General features: G+C 42.6%; 2 protein-coding genes across 2 annotated transcripts in view; both read right to left on the reverse strand.

The window, feature by feature from the left end:
- The window catches only part of LOC122939925 (zinc finger protein 501-like), a 551,407-nt gene extending 539,399 nt beyond the window's left edge, over nt 1–12,008 (reverse strand). Inside the window, exon 1 of the mRNA XM_044296147.1 lies at nt 11,981–12,008. The gene's annotated coding sequence lies outside the window, so the exon portion shown is untranslated. The remainder of the gene's footprint in view (nt 1–11,980) is intronic.
- The window catches only part of LOC122941939 (oocyte zinc finger protein XlCOF6-like), a 52,382-nt gene that overhangs the window by 28,679 nt on the left and 4,567 nt on the right, over nt 1–19,136 (reverse strand). The window lies entirely within an intron of this gene.

Genomic DNA, 19,136 nt, shown 5'->3' on the forward strand with positions numbered 1-19,136 from the left:
CTGTCATACTCAGTCCCAGGACAGTGCAGCGGTCCCATTCTGTGCGCAGGGGTCTCAGTCGCCGTCAGCCCCTTCTGAGCAGGAGCCCATGCAGCTGGGGTTGATTGCTTCTTACAATAGAAGATTCAGCTCGCATGGGAGGGTTTGTTTTTGTTGTGGAGGTATAAATCATTTGGCAAATATTTGTCCCTCTAGGAGATTCAGGCAGTTTTCTGGGAGTAATAAAGAAACAAACAGGAAAAAATCTTTTAAAAATGTTCCGTCTGTTACTATTGGCAGGGTTGAGGCGGAAATTGAAGGTTTTCCATTTGCTTGTAGTTCCCGTTTTGTCCTGCCGGCTAGGGTGGCGCTAGAGAGCAAGAACATTTTTTGTGAGATTTTTGTGGATAGTGGAGCAGCGGTCAATCTCATTGATAATCAATTTGCGATAACTCATGGTTTCCAGGTGCGCACTTTGGGAAAGGATATTCCTGTTTTTGCTATCGATTCCGCTCCACTTTCTCAAAAATCATTAAAGGGCATAGTTCACAATATCCGTTTAATTGTGAGTGATGCTCATGTTGAGGATGTGTCATGTTTCGTTCTTAGCGGTTTACCTACCCCTCTGGTGTTGGGGCTGCCCTGGCTCACTAAGCATAACCCCACCATTGATTGGCAAGCGAGGCAAATAAATGGTTGGAGTGACTTTTGCAGAGAGAATTGCCTCATGACATCTGTTTCTGAGGTTGCTACTAAGACTGTACCATCTTTTCTCTCTGAATTTTCGGATGTCTTCTCTGAGAGTGGAGTTCAGGATTTGCCCCCGCACAGGGAGTACGATTGCCCTATTAATCTCATCCCAGACGCCAAACTGCCTAAATCTCGTTTATACAATCTTTCCCAACCTGAGAGGATCGCTATGCGTGCTTATATCTCTGAGAGTCTGAGAAAGGGACACATACGACCCTCGAAGTCACCTGTTGCCGCTGTTTTTTTCTTTGTTAAGAAAAAAGATGGTTCTTTAAGACCTTGTCTGGATTTCAGGGAGCTGAACAATATCACAATTCGTGACCCTTATCCGCTTCCTCTGATCCCGGACCTGTTTAACCAGGTTGTTGGGGCTAAAGTCTTTTCCAAATTAGATCTAAGAGGGGCATACAACCTGGTCAGGGTCAGAGAAGGGGACGAATGGAAGACGGCCTTCAATACCCCTGAGGGCCATTTTGAAAATTTGGTTATGCCTTTTGGTTTGATGAATGCCCCAGCCGTTTTTCAGCATTTCGTGAACAGCATTTTTTATCATTTGATGGGAAAATTTGTATTGGTGTATTTGGATGACATTTTGATTTTTTCTCCCGATTTCAAAACTCATAAGGAACATTTACGTCAGGTCTTGCTCATCCTGCAGGAGAATAAATTATATGCGAAACTGGAAAAATGTGTGTTTGCGGTTCCAGAAATTCAATTTCTGGGGTTTCTTCTCTCCGCTTCTGGTTTTCGCATGGACCCCGAGAAGGTCCGCGCTGTGCTTGAGTGGGAGCTTCCTGAGAATCAGAAGGTGCTGATGCGTTTTTTGGGCTTTGCCAATTATTACAGGAAGTTCATTTTGAATTATTCTTCTATTGTTAAACCACTCACTGATATGACCAGAAAGGGGGTAGATTTTTCTTCTTGGTCAGTAGAGGCGCGTAAGGCTTTTTCTGATATCAAGGAGAGTTTTGCTTCCGCTCCCATCTTGGTGCAACCTGATGTTTCTTTACCCTTCATAGTTGAGGTTGATGCTTCTGAGGTGGGTGTGGGGGCAGTCTTGTCTCAGGGTTCCTCTCCTGCCAATTGGCGACCGTGTGCCTTTTTCTCAAGAAAACTCTCCTCCGCAGAGAGAAATTACGATGTGGGAGATAGGGAATTGTTGGCCATCAAGTTGGCTTTTGAGGAATGGCGCCATTGGCTAGAGGGAGCCAGACACCCTATTACTGTATTTACTGACCATAAAAATCTGGCCTACTTGGAGTCAGCCAAGCGTCTGAACCCGAGACAGGCCAGATGGTCTTTGTTCTTTTCTAGGTTTAATTTTGTTGTCACGTTCCGCCCTGGAGTTAAGAATGTGAAGGCAGATGCCCTGTCACGTTGTTTTCCGGGAGGCGGGAATTTTGAAGACCCGGGTCCCATTTTGGCTGAAGGTGTGGTGGTCTCTGCTCTTTTTCCTGAATTGGAGGCAGAGTTGCAGGCAGCCCAGTCAGAGGCTCCTGATCTTTGTCCTCCTGGGAGGTTGTTTGTGCCTCTCGCTTTAAGACACAAGATTTTTAAAGAACACCACGATACGGTCCTTGCTGGGCACCCGGGGGTAAGAGCCACACTGGATCTCATCGCTCGGAGATTCTGGTGGCCTGCGCTTCGTAAGTCGGTTGAGGGTTTTGTGGCAGCCTGCGAGACTTGCGCTCGTGCCAAAGTCCCTCATTCACGGCCATCAGGTCCTCTCCTTCCCTTACCCATTCCTTCCCGTCCTTGGACACATCTGTCCATGGACTTCATAACGGACCTGCCTCGTTCCTCGGGGAAGACCGTGATTCTGGTGGTGGTGGACCGTTTTAGCAAAATGGTGCATCTCATCCCTTTTCCTGGTTTGCCCAATGCTAAGACGCTGGCGCAGGCATTTATTGATCACATTGTCAAATTGCATGGTATTCCTTCAGACATAGTCTCTGATAGGGGCACGCAGTTTGTTTCCAGATTCTGGAAGGCTTTCTGTTCTCGCTTGGGGGTTCGGTTGTCATTCTCTTCTGCTTTCCACCCGCAGTCGAATGGCCAGACAGAGCGCGTCAATCAGAATCTGGAGACATATCTGTGCTGTTTTGTGGCGGAGAATCAAGAGGATTGGTGTTCTTTTTTGTCCCTTGCTGAGTTTGCTTTAAATAACCGTCGTCAGGAGTCCTCTGATAAGTCACCATTTTTTGGTGCATATGGGTTTCATCCGCAGTTTGGGACTTTCTCGGGAGAGGGGTCTTCTGGTTTACCTGATGAGGACAGATTCTCCTCCTCTTTGTCATTTATTTGGCAAAAGATTCAGGATAATCTAAAGAGCATGAATGAGAGATATAAGCGTGTGGCAGATAAGAGACGTGTGCTTGGTCCGGACCTGAATGTTGGTGATCTGGTGTGGTTGTCTACCAAGAATATCAAATTGAAGGTTCCCTCCTGGAAGTTGGGTCCTAGGTTTATTGGGCCTTACAAAATCCTGTCTGTCATCAATCCTGTTGCATACCGTCTTGATCTTCCTCAGACTTGGAAGATCCATAATGTTTTTCATAAGTCCTTATTGAAACCTTATGTTCAACCCATTGTACCCTCGCCTTTGCCTCCTCCGATTATGGTTGATGGGAATCTTGAATTTCAGGTCTCTAGGATTGTGGATTCTCGTCTTGTCCACGGTTCTCTTCAGTACCTTGTTCATTGGGAGGGGTATGGTCCTGAGGAGAGGATGTGGGTCCCAGTGACGGACATTAAGGCCTCTCGTCTCATCAGGGCTTTCCATAGGTCCCATCCTGAGAAGGTGGGTTCTGAGTGTCCGGAGTCCACTCATAGAGGGAGGGGTACTGTCACAACCAGACAGCTGAGAAGCTCTGACAGAGGCCTTTCAGAACCTCCTCCTTGAGTTTCTGTGCTGTGGTATTCAGTTCCTCCTCTCATTAGCCTCTCTCAGCTGTCATGTGTTGGACTAATTGCTTCCCTTTAAATTCCTCCCCAGAATGCTTTTCTGGGCGGCTTATACTTCTTCCTGGAGTGTGTGTGCATGCTGACTTTGTTCTCCTGTTTGCTACAAAGCTAAGTGTTGTACCTTTATCTGTTATTTTCTGTTTGCTGGATCCCAGGTGACCCTGACTCCCTCCGTATCTTGTGTGGGGAGCCGGTGGTCATGTCCCCTCACTATTGTAGGGTGCTCAGGGCTTTATAGTCAAGGTTCGTGGATATGCAAACCTCCACCATTAGGATCTTTGCATAGGCTGAGCAGCCAGGGAAAGTGCCAGGTCTTCTGCAGGGGTCTCCCTTGGTTCCTTAGCTTTTGGATCCAGTGAGTCATTTATACATGTTGCTTTGCCTTGTTTCCTGTACACCGTCTGTGACACACATCCATCAGGTGGTACAGGACAGCCAATTGAGACATTTCAGCACATGAACATACCCCCTACCTTATAAATAAACCTGATCTGGCCGCCATTTTACATTCAGTGTTTTGCCAGTGTAGGGAGAGGTTGCTGTGTGGAGCAGGGACAGGCTGTTAGTGACACCAAACGCTAACTAATAGGGCCACAAAAGTCATTTTAAGCACTAGTATAGGTGTGCTATCGATATGTGTGATACACAGAGGGGTGCGATATACTTATAATATACTTTTATAATGAGTAAAAAACACATAGATCTATAGAGTGATCACCTGGAAGTCAGAGCCTAGGGGCTTACTAGGGCCATTTTTATATAGGTTAAGGTTCCGGACGGGGTCGCTCTTATCAGGGCGGGTGGTTAGTCTATCAGGGCCAGAATAGCACCCCCCTGTAGGGCAATATCAGGGACAGTTCTTTGCCCACCCTGTCCTTCAATACCACATCATCATCTAGCCCAGGGATGGATGTTTTTTTGCTTTCCCTCCTGGATTCATGGATGTGCACTGGAAGCCCCCGGATTGTGGTAGGACATATGGTTTCTGATTTGGTGCCGCTGAGCACTTGTTATTGCCTACAACATCTATGCTTTTTTGGTTAACTTTAATAATTTTATTTATTTTCATTTTGAGGGATATATTTTCCATTTACGCGTCCGTAAAATGGGTCCGCATCCGTTCCGCAATTTAGCGAAACGGGTGCAGACCCATTCATTTTCAATGGGGCCGGAATGTGCTGTCCGCATCCGCGGATCCGCACTTCTGCATCTGTGCTTCCGTTTCCGCAAAAAAATAGAACATGTCCTATTCTTGTCCGCAATTGCAGACAAGATTAGGCATTTTCTATTATAGTGCCGGTGATGTGCGGGACACAAATTGCGGAATGCACATTGCCGGTGTCCATGTTTTGCGGTTCCGCAAAACACTTATGGACGTGTGAATGGACCCTCATAGTAAAATAATTAAAGGTTAAGTTTTATCTTTATGTATATTCTAATGGATTGCCTTCCTTGTACAATGTTATAATATACTTTCTATATTAGATAGTTTATTATAGTGCATTTGTATTGTGCGGCAGTTGTGTGCGGTTCTGCTGCGATACTGCAGGTATATAGAGGGACAAGCGTTATTGGAACAAATAGTTTCTACTCGTGTGATATACTAGTCGTCCCCCCAAAAAACAGATTAAAGCAGGGTGTTATATACCAATATACTTTCTTTATAGCGCATTTGGGTACTGTATAGTGCATTTGCGCATGCGTGTACGCAAAAATTATATTGCCGATATTTCGCATTGAAAAAAATTATGAATGGAGATCACAAATTCGAATAATACATCTGGTATGTCACTGTCCATGTTGTGGGACTATTTGTGCACTTCTAGTAATTATTTCTTGGCTGCAAATATGAGCTGAAGGTTTTTCAGGTTTGCCTGCCATTAAAATGAATGGGACCCGCCGCGTACTTGTGGTTCGCGAACATTTGATCGCGTTCGTGCGATCGCGTTCGTGAACTGCCTGGGCAGATGTTCGTCCATCACTACCCGTCAGCTCCCTACATGGCGGAAAAGATAGAAAATCCACAAGCTGTTACTAGAGCATTTCGGTTATGTACAGAAAAAAATTGATCTATATTTTTTATAAAGACCAATTGAAAAAATGATTTTAGCTTAAAATTAGTACAATGCAATAATAAATATAAAAAAATGCCTCCACAGGTGTACATAGCATTTAAAGAAGGTCTTTACATATCTAGTTCTAGAATTGAATTTTTGAAGGGATAGTCACTGTTTCCTCCCTTATGCAGGCCAGTCTCACACTTATCGAGGATGGAGGCAATCCCAGACCAAAACAATTCTCTTGATGAATTTCACTCCCGATGTTAATATTCAAAATTTGCAAAACATACACAACTGGAAGAATACCCAAGTGGACGATGGCCAGAAAAAAGGCTTAAACATCAACGATTGTGCTTTACAAAGATACACATTACTTGACCCTCATAGCAGACAACTACCTCTAACTTCCACAGAACTTACCTCTATAAGGCTTCAGTTTTGTGTGAGTATTTCTGATGGTCTAAGAGATTTGATTTCCGAGTAAAACATTTCCCACATTCTGGACAAGAAAATGGCTTCTCCCCTGTGTGACTTCTCTGATGTCTAATGAGATCTGATTTCACACTATAGCATTTTTCACATGCCGAACATGAAAATGGCTTCTCCCCTGTGTGACTTCTCTGATGTATAACAAGATCTGATTTTTGGTTAAAACATTTTCCACACTCTGGACATGAAAATGGTTTCACTCCTGTGTGAATTCTCTGATGTCTAACAAGATCTGATTTTTGCTTAAAACATTTCCAACATTCCAAACATGAAAATGGCTTCTCCCCTGTGTGAATTCTCTGATGTATAACAAGAGCTGATTTAACACCATAACATTTCCCGCATTCTGAACATGAAAACTGCTTCGTACCAGTGTGACTTTTCTCATGTTTAACAAGGTTTGTATTATCTATAAAACATTTCCCACATTCTAAACATGGAAATAGTTTCTCCCCTGTGTGAGCTTTCTGATGTCTAACAAGAGCTGATTTAACGCTGTAATGCTTTCCACACTGTGGACATGAAAATGGCTTCTCTCCTTTGTGACTTCTCTCATGTTTAACAAGATTTGATTTATCATTGAAACATCTCCCACATTCTGAACAGGAATATGGTTTCTCCCCTGTGTGAATTCTCTCATGTTTAACAAGATATGATTTATCTGTGAAACTTTTCCCACATTCTAAACATGAAAATGGCTTCTCCCCTGTGTGAATTCTCTCATGTTTAACAACATCTGATTTCTGGTTGAAACATTTGCCACATTCTGAACATAAAAATTGGTTCTCCTCTGTGTGAACTCTTTGACATACAGCACCAATTCTATGGCTTTTGTTCTTTTTAACAGTTTGTGATAAATCAGAAGTTAATAACTGGTTAAAGCGATCAGATGATAGATCTTTGCTGTGAAGATCTGAGGGAATATCTTCATATATATCTTGTGTGATACCACAGTCATCTGCTTTAAAGTTCAAAGGTATCAAATATTTCTCTGAGCTCCTGGTACAGTCATCTGCCCAAAAAAGACAAACTGATTTAATTATTTTAACAATATGACCTTATATTGTTGTTTTACAACATTTCTAAACATTGCCAAAAACATAACACACCTGGATAGAAGTGCATTATGTTTTCAACGCCGCAAGCAGTCTCAGGCAGATATGTAAATTATTACAGGTGTGGTCTGATTCAGTCTTTCCACAGGAGGGTGCAAAAGTGCTACCCCCACTGCCCTATAAAAAGACCCTCAGAGGCTACTTTAAGGTAGTGTACCTCTTGGTGAGACTGACTGCTAGGCATGCCTCTACAATACACTCAAAAACATTTTACCCAGTTGATTGACTTTGAGAGAGGAAGCATCATTGGACTGAGAGAAGCAGGAACAATTACCTTTTACGCAAACACGGCAAACAGGCTCTGGATAGCCCAGACAGATCACCAATAGACTGATCCACTGAGAAGCATGAGCAGCTCCCACCGTTGTCCACTATCTAGACACAGGTGGTACTTTCTTTACACACAGATTCAGACCATTTCCATGCGGTTAACAGAAATAAATTTGTCACAAGGTGCAATGCATGTCCTGCTACCAACAGCCTGCCACAGTCAACTTTATTTGCAGTAGGGTTGTGAACGAGAAACCTGGACTGATATAGACTGGAACCATATCATCTTTAGCAATGAATCCAGGTTCTGTTTCGGATCCCACAACAGTTAGGTTCTATTATGAATGACTCAAGGTGAGCGCTTTAACCCTGCCTTTGTGCTGGTGTAATGATACGATGATCGGTCAAACATCTTTGAACTCAGGAGAAAACGTTGCATCTTCTATATTGTGCGTTTTCCACAAAGCTCTGACCGTATAGAAGTGAATGGGGCTTGTGTGAAAACGTAAGGCATCTGGATGCAATGCATTTTTCTCTAGGGGATGCAGATTGTTATTCTTCAATTTTTCTTCACACGCATTAAAGACACATGTCATTCGGACACAATCAGGATGGAAAAAATCCACACACTGCAGACAAAACTGGTTTAACTTGCGTGCAAAAACCTCAGATTTTTCCTCAACAGATCCTGACACAATCATTATCGCTTGTGTGAAATAAGCCTAAGGGTAACTTCACACATGCCAGATTTTGCTACAGAAATTTCTGCAACTGAAAATCACCTCCATTTATTTCAACTGTATTATTTTTGGTGGAAGCGCTTGGGTTTCTGCAAGTCCAATTCAGATGACTGGAACTGATTTTCAGTAACAGAAATTTCTGCAACAAAATCTTTTGCGTGTGATGGCACCCTAAACTTCTGAAAGCAAATTTTCACTGTGTAAAAGAGGGCCTTAGTGGCAAACTGTCCTCAAAACTAAAAGTGCACAAACTAAATGCAGCATTTTAAAACATCTTAAATGCTAGAAACAGGAGAAAATGAAAGTGTTTAAACTGTAAGGATGGAATAAGAAAACAGTGACGAGGCACTAAAGAATTAAAGGGAAAAAATGAACTTTGTAGAGACAAATGCAGCAAAGACTGAAAGAGCAAGGATCATATTATAGAAAGTAAAAAATAATCCAATTTTAATTTTTAACTACAAAATGAATAAGAAACTTAAAATTGAAAGTGTGTAATATGGGTGTAATGGTGAAGAAGAATAAGAAAAAGGCTTCTAAATGTTGGCCTAAGGGAAAATACACTCAACATTGAAAATGCAGCACCTAGAAGGACAAGCCTTAAATTTACACAAATCGAGGAAGGAGCTGGTCTTGCTAAGATCTAAAAATGATCAAATTTTTCAAGTACCTAGTTTCAATCTGTGACATATTTGAGGGGCATAAAAGCCAGATTGAAAGCAAAGTTTTTCGCCACTTGAAACATCAAAAATTAGATCAAGTCGTGTGGGATGATTAACGTTGCATTTCCCATTGATTGGGGGAACGATGATGGACCAAAATGACAGCAAGAGGGAGATTTGTCCGGAGACCACGTTGCCAACGCAATGAAGAAGTGTTCACAAGCAAACTTCACACCAGTCCTACACCCAGAATTATGGTGTTGGGTGGCATAATGTACAGTGGCCAGACCATTCTAGTCTTTATTTTAGCTACACTAACAGTTCTGCGCCACATTGATTTGGTTGGGGAACCAGTGGTCCGGCCATTTCTACAAAGTGTCTTAAGAGCCATTTGTCAACAGGACAATGCCAGGCCGCATGTTGCTTGTGCTGCTTGAGCAGTCTGCATGGTCTGAGCATGCTAACATGGTCCTGCAGGCACATCTGGGCCAACCACTATATATCTACTTGTTAAAATTACTTTTGTAGAACTATTTTTATAGATGAACCGCTCCTTAAAACTGAATTGTGAGGACCCAGACATTCTTTTAGGACTCACTTCTGACTCAGAAGGTGATACTCGACTTTTCTGTTTGCGATAAGGTTTGTTATGTGTCAATGATGATCTACCATCTGGACCAAGGTGACCATAATTTCTAAAACCCAGAGCTCTGACCTTTCATCATCAAAGGAATCTTCTCTTATTTGGGTGTATGTCACTCACACTGTAACTTGTTATGAGTCTAATAGGAGCTAAGGGTTCCTCAGTCCCAAAACTGAGCAATTATTTTTCTCTCATCAGTACAGACAACAGAAGATGAATAGGCCTTGTTCACAAAGTTATATTTCATGAACATATTCAAGCTGCATAAGTACATCTATATTATAAATGCTGTGTATGTGTTACCACCTACAATATAACCGAATCACATTTATCAAGACTTAATTAGTATTTTGGAAAAATGAATATAAAGCTTAAAAAAAACCTGAACGAACGCAAAGGTTAAAGAATTAAATAAAAAATTGGTATATCCTGTAAATAAGTAGAATAAATGCAAATAATGAGAGGATGGGTGTATTTAGTAATGCCTATTACCTGGTGGTTTGATTGACCATTGATCCTTCATCTTGATGCCCTTATCTCCATCTACCTGATCATCCTGTGGGACATTGTGATGTTCTTCTGACTCATCCTGTAGAAGAAGAGGGCTGGGACATTTCTCCGGTGTTCTTCTCTCTTCCTTAACTGTAGGAAACACATCCAGTGACTGAATTAATTCCTTACATATAAATATTGAGAGGACATGTGTATTTAGTCATGTCTATTACCTGGTGATGTGAGAGGCCGGTGATTCTCCATCATGACATCCTTGTACAGATCTTTGTGTCCTTCTAAATACTCCCACTCCTCCATGGAGAAATAGACAGTGACATCCTGACACCTTATAGGAACCTGACAACACAATGATACAGTCATCACCCAGATCCCTTCATAGCGTTCCTGTATAATGTCCCAGCATTCCCAGCAGTGTCACCTCTCCAGTCAGCAGCTCAATCATCTTGTTGGTGAGTTCTAGGATCTCTCTATTGACTTCCTCATGTATCAGGGGGTGAGGTGGAGGCCCCATGATTGGGCTCAGGGTTCTTCCCCATCCTGCAGACACAGGGGCCTGACAGCTCTCACTAGAGGTCTTCTTCACTACTGTGTAGTCCTGGTTATGGAGAGACACAGTAATAAATATGACTCCAGACATCTCCAGAGTCCCTCACCTCTCCAGTCATGTCCACATCAGAATCTCTCACCTCTCCAGTAAGCCGGAAGAGGATCTCTAGGGTGAGATTTATTATACTCTCTGCCATCTTGTCCCTGTCCCTATCCATCCTTGACGGGTCAATCAGGAGAAGGATCTTATATAGAAGATACCCACTGAGCAGATCCTATATTGTAGAACCTGAATGGAGAGAAGATGAGACGATGTAAAATCCTACAAAATCCCATGTAAAATACAATAACTGGACATAATAAGAGAAGACATTGGAGGAGATAATAAAGTGTAGATGTTGTGCTCTCTATTTCTCTATGGATTGGAAGAGGAGTTGAATAGTTTGCCAAGGCTGTTCCTCCATGTGTGAGGTCAAAGCGTGTCCAGTATAAATCTGGTTGATCACATCATAAATCTAGAGCTTACACAAACACTTCAGATCTTTGTATTTAGAAGCAAATACAGATATTAATGGAGCTTGGTGCTCAAAGTGACTTGGGCCTGCCCTCATGGCACTTAACTGCTCATTTTCATATGGATTATATACTTTTTCTCCAGAATGAAGCAATGGATGTCTAAGTGAAAGGTATTACATTCAGCTGAGGTAGCCCGCACAAGGCATTTATCAGTGATATTCCTGGTGACAGACTTCCTTTAAGGGATTGTCCAAATCGGGCTGCAATATGAGTTGCTAGGAGATAAAGGTATCAGGTTGGACGGTCAGCTGCAGCCTAGAAAGATCAATGGGCATCCTCAAAGTGGCAACACTGGAGGGCGGAGGACTCACAGGAAAGTCACTCTTCTATACCAATGTTTTTGGGCCAATTTTTTACCATCTTGGACAATCCCTTTAATCCTATGAAGCACGAAGAAACAAACCGGATGTTTAGTAATGTTCTTCCTCATTATCATCTCCCCGGATATAACGTCACAGTCGCACAATTCTCTGGTATCAGCCATTTTAACCAGTGCTGTACTAACCTCCACCGCAGATGGACACATATCCTGGTCAGTGAGGGAGAAATCCCTGAACTAGCACCAGACGCCTGGTGTGACTCTACATCAGAGAGCTGGTAGTAAAGGGGTTAATGACCCCTCTGCCCCAGTAATCATGACAGACAATGGCGGTGACTGTACACATTCCACCACCTGCACCGCTGGACACTACATGTATGGGGGAGGGAGGAGACTAGTGGACTAAAGGACCTTTCATCATGTTATGACCATGCGATCATGTGTGGGAGGAGTCAGGCTCCAGGCTGTGCTGCTGGGGAAGGTAAAGGACCTGTGATGATGTCACGACCATGTGATCATGTGTGGGAGGAGACCGGTTCCAGGCTGTGCTGCTGGAGAAGGTAAAGGACCTGTGATGATGTCATGAACATGTGATCATGAGTGGGAGGAGTCATGCTCCAGGTTGTGTTTTCTCGTGAGCAGGGAAGTGGCAAGTATTGCATGGTACCGTATTAGCCAGAAAAAAACAATGTGACGTTGAGTAATTTTGCTTTCAAAAATAGAAAACTATTAAGGAGGGTGATACCTTTATAGGTCTTTCATCTGTAATCTTGCCTGAAGAAGGAGGCTTTGAGCTCTGAAAGCTGCAATATGTTTTTTTTCTGTAGCCTATAAAGGTATCACTCCCTTAAGGCCTCTTGCACACAACTGTCTGTATTTTGTGGTCCGCAAAAAACGTATCCGCAAAAAATATGGATGACATCCGTGTGCATTCCATATGTGCATTCCATATTTTGCGGAATGGAACACCTGGCCCCTATTAGAACAGACCTAACCTTGTCCACGATGCGGACAATAATAGGACATGTTCAATTTTTTTGTGGAACGGACATGCGGAAATGTAATGCACATGGAGTACCTTCCAGTTATTTACTTTTTGCGGACCCATTGAAATAAATAGTTCCGTATACGGTCCGCAAAAAAGAAACGGAACGGACACGGAATGAAAATACATTCGTGTGCATGAGCGTCAATACTTTTTTATTTATTAACACAAAAGTATTCAACGTCACATCATGTGAAGAAAGGGATGCAAATGAGCTCTTAACAAGCTCCGCCTCTAATATCACCAAATGTAAGGCAGCGATCCTTATCCTGTAGACACTATACATTGTCCTCTGATCACGGCACGTGCTTTCTTTCAGTCCGAGTCTCTATCTGGCCTCTGGGCAGGCTCGGACTGGCCCACGGGGCTACAGGTGAATCCCCCGAAGGGGCCCTGAGCAAGGTGGCCCTAGTCTCCCACCCCCTGCACAAGTGGCACATAACACAGAAGACTTACTGCACTACATACATATATTCAGCGTACAGCACCTCCACCTGCCTGTGTTCGTATAAAAAAAACTCCCCAGTTTACTATTATAGACCTGATCAGAGCTGAGATGACTTCTAGGTGTAGAGGAAAGCTACCAGTGTCCTCTTTTCCCCAGGACCTACCTTCTCAGAGTTTCTGCAGGGACCTCCATATTCAATCATCTGGTAGCATCTTACTGCTGTGTGAACAGGTAATATTTTAATGTATCCGTACGGTGGGCCCCCAAAATAAATTTTACTGGTGGGCCCTATTCATCGCAGTCCGACACTGCATCTGGGCAACCAGTCTGCAGATGTTTGAGACTTGTTTGGAGCTTTTACAATGCTCTCGAAAAAATGCACAGCGACTGTCTCCGTTGCAGCAGTTTCTAAGATTCATCGGGCTCTCTCACCGCCCTGAAAGGGTGGTGTCTTGGGCATCACTCCTCCATGAGCATCACTCCCTTTGCCTCAGCGTGCTCCTTGGTGGCTGACTAGGTCCAGATCTCCACCCAGTTTTACATCCAGAACTGGCATTCCTGAAGTCATCAACTAACGCAGGATGTGTCGATACCATTGAGACAATAGTTTCCAGATCTTACAGTACATGACAGGGGGTGCCCAGACTCGATGGGGTAAATAGTATAAAACAATACAGTATCAAACAGTATAACATTACATGCTGGTCACAGTAACATCAACAATTGTGCTTTACGAAGATCTTGTAATTAGAAAATGTAACCCAGCACCAGATTTTGAAGTCAACAAACAGGTCAAGACTTGTTCACGTCCTAAGCAATAAGCGTTAAGCAATCTGAAGGTAGAAAAGGAATCCAGCGTGTTGTAAATCAATCCTTTAGGGTCCATTCACACGTCCGTAGAATGGGTCCGGATCCGTTCTGCAACGTTGCAGAACAAATCCGGACCCATTCATTCTCTATGTGGCCAGAAGAGATGCGTACAGCACACAGTGTGATGTCCGCATCCGCATTTGCGGAGCGAGGCCCCGATCTTCCGGTTCGCGGCTCCCGAAAAAAAAATAGAACATGTTCTATTCTTGTCCACAATTGCGGACAAGATTAGGCAGTTCTATGGGGGTGCCGGCCGGGTGCATTGCCGGACGTGTGAATGGACCCTTATAGTAATAAATCGCATAAAAACGCATTTCGACCGACAAGTGTATTTATTTACAGACCAAATATAAATACACATAACCTGATTATATATGGGGTAAGCTAGCTCACCGTAGTGTGCAGACTATCAGCACAGATATGGACTAAAGGTGGCCATACACATAAGAGTAACGTCGGCCAGAATGGCAGATTTTGGCAATTCCGGCCAACTGTCAAAAAGTTGAAAAACCAGCTTGAACAAGCGATCGCTGATGGCAGACTCCCGTCTGCCAAAAATGTGATCTGCCTTGCTGTTCATCGGCCAAAACTGCAAGTTGAGGGCATGATCAGCTGAATTCAATCACAAGCCCCAGGGAGTCCCCCTGTTCGGGCAGTTTAGGAGGTAGGATTGCAACGTGGCCGATCATCATCTCAAATATATGGCCAGCTTAATTTCAAATGTATGGCTGGGAAACCCCATACACAGCATCACAGTTTAGTAAATGACAATACAAATATATTAAAAATGACCAGAAGCAGGAAACTAGTAAAAAACCTAAAGCACTATGTACTATGATCTTAATATGAATGAAATACAGAATGTTAACTAATAAAATGTCATGTCTCTATGATAATTCAAACCTGCAGGGAAATTTACAGAGGTTATCCAATACTATAAACTGCCCTCCCATATGCCGGGCCCCTCACAGGGAATATGCCCCGCTCTCCTCCTGGTCCCCGCATCGCCTTTAAGGGGGTCATTTATTATATCGGTGTGATAAAATATATGTAGGTAGCACTTCTAGGGGACTTAAAGTACATGCGCTGGAGTACATTAACCATATCACCACTAATAGCCAGCGCAACATATCTGGAACATCCAGACATTTACATGAATGCCATGCAGGCAAACTAGCGGTGTTCCGGATAAGAGGCATTGTAAAGGTTAAATTATCTACCAGAGGAGATGATCTAAAGTGGTGCCTATTGTAGCGTTTTTTGGATGTTAACCCATTACACTTAAGGCTCTTGCAGACAAGTGTGTCCTGTGCGGGAATCACACTCCGTGTGTTAGTGTGATCCACCATTATGGACACTGCTCATTTCTCAGGAGCACGCGGCATTATACTGATTTACAATGTTGTGTGTCTCTGTCTGACCTGTATCTACGGAATTATACTGCTTTAGGGTCCATTCACACGTCTGTTGTTTCTTTCCTGATCTGTTCCGTTTTTTGCGGAACAGATCTGGACCAGTTCTGTACCCATTCATTTTCAATGGGTCCTGAAAAAAAATCGGACATTGTGCTGTCCGATTTTTTTCAGGACCCATTGAAAATGAATGGGTACAGAACTGGTCCAGATCTGTTCCGCAAAAAACGGAACAGATCAGGAAAGAAACCACGGACGTGTGAATGGACCCTTATAATGCAGTGTCTCTGCCTGACCTGTATCTACTGAATTATACTGATTTATAATGCTGTGTCTCTGTCTGACCTGTATCTACTGAATTATACTGATTTATAATGCTGTGTGTCTCTGCCTGACCTGTATCTACTGAATTATACTGATTTATAATGCAGTGTTTCTACCTGACCGGTATCTACTGAATTATACTGATTTATAATGCTGTGTGCCTCTGCCTGATCTGTATCTACTGAATTATACTGATTTATAATGCTGTTTGCCTCTGCCTGACCTGTATCTACTGAATTATACTGACATAATACTGTCAGTATAATCCTGTAGAAGTAAGGTCATGTAGAGACACACAGCATTATAATTCACTCCTGCATAACCAGCAGTGTCCATAACGGACATTTTATTAGTTGATATTTTGTGTTTTATTCATATTAGGAACACGGTACATAGTGGTTTAGGCTTTTTGCTATTTTCCTGCTTTTGGTTATTTTTTATATGTTTGTATTGTTATTCACTAAACTGTGATGCTGTAGATGGGGTTGCTCAGCCCTCCTTATTATTTAGTCCAGATCTGTGCTGATTGTGTGCACACTATAGTGGGCTGGCTGTCCAGATATATAAGCAGGGTATGTGTATGTATATTTCTATAAATAAGACCGCTTGTCGATTGAAACGCATCAGATGACAGCGGGGATGTGAATTTTTTAATGTCATTTATAACAATAAAGGATTGATTTTTATTTACCACACTACTGGATTTCTTTTGTACCTTCGAATCGCTTTACATACTACTTGCCCTCATAGTGACTACTTCTATCTTCCACACAACTTGCTATTCATTTTGTGGTAGTTGGGAAACCTACCTCTATAAAACTTGCAGTCGTGTGCAAGTATTTATTGTGGTGTACTAGCTGTGTATTCCGAGTAAAACATTTCCCACATTCTGAACATGAGTATAACTTCTCCCCTGTGTGAACTCTCTCATGTTTAACAAGCTGTGACTTATCTGGAAAACATTTCCCACTTTCTGAACATGAAAATGGTTTCGGTCCTGTGTGAATTCTCTGGTGTCTAGCAAGCTCTGATTTTTGCTTAAAACATTTTCCACATTCCAAACATGAAAACGACTTCACCTCTATGTGAGTTTTCTGATGATTTGCAAGTTCTGCTTTAACACCATATTGTTGCCCACACTGTGAACATGAAAATGGCTTCTCTCCTGTGGGACTACTGTCATGTTTAGCAAGATTATCCATACAACATTCTCCACATTTTGAAAATGTCTCCCCCCTTCCCCGTGTGAATTCACTCATGTATGACCAGATTTGATTTAGAGCTGTAATGTTTTCCACATTCTGAACATGAAAAAGGTCTCGCCCCTGTGTGAATTTTCTCATGTACAACAAGATTGCATTTCTGGCTAAAACATTTCCGACATTCTGAACATGAATATGGCTTCTCCCCTGTGTAAATTCTCTAATGTTTAACAAGATCTGATGTTTGGTTAAAACATTTCCCACATTCTGAACAGAAACACAGCTTCTCCTCTGTGTGACATACAGCACCACTTCTGCGAGTTTTGTTCTGCTTAACATTCTGTGATAAATCAGAAGATAAGAACTGGAAAGAAAGGCATCAGATGATAGATCTCTGTAGTGAAGGCCTGAAGGTATATCTTCATATATATCTTGTGTGATACCACAGTCATTTGTTGTAAGATCTAAAGATATCACATGTTCTTCTGAGCTTCTGGTACAGTCATCTGCTAAGAATAAAACGGATGTTATTATTTTTGAATAATACAACCTTAAAAATAAGGCAAAATTCAATTATTAGTTGACTATGATGGGCTGGCAAAACAGACCACAATATAAGAGTAGACCTCAGAGCAAGGATCAGTAGATAGTGATGTTAAGCCCCTCTTACTTAGGAGAGAATAAAGGTGGCCATATACATTAGAAAGACCTTTGGATTGATGGTTGAACAGCAAATCAACAATCATTGAATGCATCAAGAGGCATACATCCATACCACCCAACTTGTGAAAATTACAAAGAGGGGCAATATATGTAGTGTGCCCTGGCAAATTTTTCCATATTCGCCCACGTGCCTAACTCCGCCCAAAACATAACCGTAGATACCTAATTCCACACTAGTTATGCCCATACTGTGCCCTTTCACATTAGTTATCTCCACTTTGTGCCCCCTTCACAGTAGTTATCTGCACATTGTGCCCCTTCACAGCAGCTATGCCCAGATGTGTCCCCTTTACACCAGTAATGCCCAGATTTGCCACCTTTACAGTAGTTATGTGCCTCGTTATGCCTACAAGTGCCCATTTCTCAATAGCTATGGCCATATGTGCCCTCTTCTTAGTAACATAGTTTATAAGGTCGAAAAAATACATCTGTCCATCCAGTTCAGCCTGTTATCCTGCAAGTTGATCCAGGGGAAGGCAAAAAAAAAAACTGTGAGGTAGAAGTCAATTTTCCCCACTTAAGGGGAAAAAAATTCCTTCCCCGACTCCAATCAGGCAATCAGAATAACTCCCTGGATCAACGACCCTTCTTTAGTAGCTATAGCCTGTAATATTATTACACATCTAGGCTCCTATTGAACTCTATAAGTGTACTCACCATCACCACCTCCTCAGGAAGAGAGTTCTATAGTCTCACTGCTCTTACCGTAAAGAATCTTCTATATTTGTGTACAAACCTTCTTTCCTCCAGACGCAGAGGATGTCCCCTCGTCACAGTCACAGTCCTGGGGATAAATAGCTGATGGGAGTGATCTCTGTACTGACCCCTGATATATTTATACATAGTTATTAGATCTCCCCTCAGTCATCTTTTTTCTAAAGTGAATAACCCTAATTTTGATAATCTTTCAGGGTACTGTACTCCCCCCATTCCAGTTATTACTTTAGTTGCCCTCCTCTGAATACTCTCCAGCTCTGCTATGTCTGCCTTGTTCATAGCAGACCAGAACTGTACACAGTACTCCATGTGAGGTCTGACCAGTGATTTGTACGGGCATCTATGCCCCTTTTGATGCAACCCATTATCTTATTGGCCTTGGCAGCAGCTGCCTGGCACTGGTTTCTACAGCTTAGTTTACTGTTCACTATAATTCCTAGGTCCTTTTCCATGTCAGTGTTACCCAGTGTTTTACCATTTAGTATGTATGGGTGACTTGCATTATTCCTTCCCATATGCATAACCTTACATTTGTAGTCTGAGCCCCACTGATTCGTACCTGTAACATGCAGATGATGACCCTACTTAACTTTGACCTGAGCTGGGCCACTGTCACTATGGTCAGTATGCAATAAGGGGCAAAAAACACTTAGTAGGAAAGGGGATACATTTATTTAAGTAGCAACTACAGCAGAAGCTTGGAGAATGCCTGTGCCAGCTGTGGATCAGGCACATACCTAGCATAACACCCAGAACTCCACCTTCCCAA

Source organism: Bufo gargarizans, chromosome 6, assembly GCF_014858855.1.
Source record: "Bufo gargarizans isolate SCDJY-AF-19 chromosome 6, ASM1485885v1, whole genome shotgun sequence".
Classification (NCBI taxonomy): domain Eukaryota; kingdom Metazoa; phylum Chordata; class Amphibia; order Anura; family Bufonidae; genus Bufo; species Bufo gargarizans.